The 3719-nt window shown below is 45.5% G+C and overlaps 1 protein-coding gene across 1 annotated transcript in view; it reads right to left on the bottom strand.

The window, feature by feature from the left end:
• Positions 1-3719, bottom strand: part of Spon1 (spondin 1) — a 283458-nt gene that overhangs the window by 11825 nt on the left and 267914 nt on the right. The window lies entirely within an intron of this gene.

The raw sequence follows: 3719 nt of genomic DNA, 5'->3' as shown, positions 1-3719 counted from the left end.
GTGTGTGTATGTGTGTGTGCATGTGTGTATGTGTGTGGATGTGTCCAGCTATGTGGGATGTGAGATCAACTTTACAATTAACTGCTCACCAAAGTCCCAAGACATAACTTCATTTCATTTTTACAACAGAACTAAGGTAAGGATTATTGATTATAACTTCTTTAAGAGGGTCATGGACTTTGTCCAAAGTCACAATGTTAAGGGGAAGAACAAAACAGAGACAATGACCCACACAAACATGTGTCTGAAGACAATATTCTTTCCAACATCAGCTCCTAAATTCTCCTCCTGCCCACTCTACTGAGATCTCCAGAGTCCCACTGCAGTGAGATCTTCTTCCCATGCCTGTTGTCTGTTTCCCTTAAGCGACCATTCCCTGCCTGGCACCAGGGAATACCCACCTGGTTGTCCTGGTTACCAGTTGAGTTGGCACCTTTGGCTGAATGTTCCAGCTGCTGGAAGTCATGTCTCTAGACTCTAGCTACCAGGAATTGCTCTTTAGCCTCCATCTTCTCAGGTTGCAAGGTCTCAGGAGAGACTGCCTTGCAAGAGATGATGGAGGTGGTCCACTGGAGGGACTGAGGAGGAAGAGTCACATTCTCTTAGCATATTCTAGGCAACAGACCAATTCTATTCCATTTTCCCTTCATGGTGATTCTGTGGGAGTAGACTTATGACCCTGTTTTGTCTCAGGGAAGTGAAAGTGCATAGAGACTAATGAGCTTGGAGACATGGGTAGCAGATGCCAAGGTTTAAAGGAAGCTTGGCATGACTGGAGCCTCAGGCTGCTAGCTGTGGGGAATCCTTGGCTACTCACCAACTGGTCTGTTCATGCCATCTGGTAGCTGGTCAGCCTTAGCTGTTTTGAGAGACTCTGTACCTTCTGTAGAGATCTGTTGCTTCTGCCTACCCTCACCTGACCCAGAAAGTGATGACTCCAGACCTGGTGGGACCCACAGAATTAGATCATTGGCTCTTGGCAGACATGAAACCAACCAATAAGCAGAAGGGAGGAAAGCTTAGTGAAGGTCCTGACATCATCTCATAGAACTGTGTGACCTTGAGCAAACTCAGACTTCTCTGTCCGAATATTGAAATCGCTTAAAAACTATCGATCTATCCACTCATTCACCCACCTCCCTACCTCCTACCTACCTACCTTTGTGTGTGTTGTGTATACGCACATATCTGGATGCACGTACCTCTGCCATGTCAGGTGTCTTCCTCTATAATTCTCCACCTTATTGTTTGAGATAACATCTTTCACTTAACCCAAAGCTCGCCATTTTGACTCAGCTCATTGTCTAGTGAGCTTCCACCTGTTTCTGCTTCCCTGGTATGGGGCTCCTAGGCACACACAGCCATGCCAGCTTGTACATGGGATATGGAGAATCAGAACTCAGGTTCTCTTGCTTGCTAGACCCAGTACCCACATCTTAAAGATAGGTATCACATGTCTGTATCAGAGGGTTGTAGTGAGTGATTAACCAGCTATCCTGCATACTGGGCTTAATCCAGTGCCTGACACCTCTGTTGTGATTATAACCACAGGTTTAGCATCTTTAGATCTTTATTCTGAAATCCCCAAAGTTGGAATGCTCCAAAAGCCCAAGTAGCTTAGGTGCTGATGCAATGCCACGAACAGAAATTTCTGAAAATCATGAAATACTTGCATGTACAAAATTCTTAGAAAAGGTGTAATAACCAGTGAACAGAAGCAGGCTAGATGTCCATCAACAGAGGAATAGGTAGCTTAGATATACACAAGAGTTTAGTCATCTGTAAAGAAAATGAAGCCATGGACATTCACAGGAAAATGGACTGAACCAGAAAACATTATGTTAAACAAAATAAGCCAAAGTCACATATGCCATAAATGCTGCAGTTTTTCTTACATTATGTGTGCTCTTGTGGTGCGTGTGTGTGTGTGTGTGTGTGTGTGTGTGTGTGTGTGTGTGTGTGATGAAACTAGAAAGGGGATCATGAGGAAAGAGGAGGTAATCGTAAATGGAAAGGAAGACTACATGTGCCATGAAAGCAGAAGGGCAGGACGGTGGGGAACCAGCCAGAGGTAGCTAGGGAACACTGGGGCAGTTTTGGCAGAATGGGATGAATTTCAACAAACCGTGACACATTTACATGAAAATCCCGTAATGAAATTTTGTATGCTAATTTAAAAAAATTAATGAAACATTGTGCAAAGTAATCTTCAGTCTGTGTAGTAAGATGTATATGAAACAAATGAATTTAGACCTGGGTTCCATTCCCAAGATATCTCATTATGTATATATCAATGTTATTCAGTTTTTAAAATCTGAGATCTGAAATTCCTCTGGTCTGGGATGTTTTGGCTGAGTTACACCAGCTTGCTCTGTTGCTGAGAGAAAAGCACCATGGGTTCCCTGTGAGATCAGAGAAGGGATGGGGGAGACTTCTCTGAGTAGATGTCACTGTAGTTGTTACCAGTCTATGAGCTGGAACATGCATGGAGCAAATGCTGAGCCTCCTGCTTCAACACCAGCAGGACAACAAGAATCAGATGATGTTGCCCAAGTCCACTCTTCTAGAGACTCCCAGTGCCTGGGCAAGCCAGCCTAGGAGCAGGGCTGTGGAATTTATTTATGTACTTTGGAAAGTGTGGGTCCTTGGCATCCCTGGGGAACTTATCAGAAATAAAGGTTAACTGGTTCCACACAAATTTGGTGAATTAGGGGATTTGGGGTTGGGTCCAGCCATTGGTTTCAGCAAGCTCTGTAGGTGGTCTTCCTGCAGCTCAAGGTTGGAAACTACTTCTCCTTCAAGCCTTTCATGCATCACATTGTCTAGGAGCTTTTCAGACCCACTGGGTGAGGCAAGGGCCCACAGTCTATCTATTCCTGCATGCCCTGCAGGCCTCTGTAGCCAGACTTACAACTGTAATGGCTTCCTCACAATTCTTTCTCTCCTGCTAGGCTAGGAACTTCTTGAGGGTTGGCTTTGCCAGTGCTCCCCAGGTATGGAGGACCCCATGGGATAACCAAATACATGTGTATCTGGAGGTGACTGAATTGGCCTTTTGGTCTCTAGGTCCTGAAAATCGTGTTTACCATTTGCATCTCAAAGCTCTTATCCAAGACTACCCACCTGTGTATGTTGAATAAGAGTACCACCCCCCCCCCCACGCTCATCTATTTGAATGTTTGGTCACCAGAGAAAGTTTGCCTATCTTTCTGTATGATCAGGCGCAGATGGAGACTCCTCTTCTCCAGTATGATTTCCTCTGGATTGTGGGTCACTGGTTTCAATAACTTCTTTGTGTATGTGGCATGTGCAGGTGTAGATAGTGTATGTGCATATGTGCTGGGAACATGTATACAGAGGCGGGAGGACAACCTCAGGTGTGGTTTCTCATGTGCTGCCCCGCTGTCCTTTTGCAGGAGAGGGGGAGGATAAGATTTCTGTGTCCTGGAATTTGCCAAGTAGGCTAGGCTGGTGGCTAGGAAGCCTCAAGCATCCACCTATCTCTCCCTCCATTATGTTGGGATTATAAGCATGTGATACCACACCTGACATTTGAAAAAATGTGGGTTCTGAACCTTGTACTTTCCTGGCAAGCACTTGACTGAGCTATTTCTCCAGCCTCAGTAGTTTGTTTCTCTCCCTCTCCTTCTCCTTCTTCCTCTCCCCCCCCTCCCCTCTCCCTCTCCCTCTCCCTCTCTCCCTCTCCCTCTCTTCCTCTC

The sequence above is a fragment of the Mastomys coucha genome, unplaced genomic scaffold, assembly GCF_008632895.1.
Source record: "Mastomys coucha isolate ucsf_1 unplaced genomic scaffold, UCSF_Mcou_1 pScaffold21, whole genome shotgun sequence".
NCBI classification, from domain to species: Eukaryota; Metazoa; Chordata; class Mammalia; order Rodentia; family Muridae; genus Mastomys; species Mastomys coucha.
The sequence above is the reverse complement of the archived record's forward strand: the minus strand, read 5'-3'. Positions and strand labels throughout refer to the sequence as shown.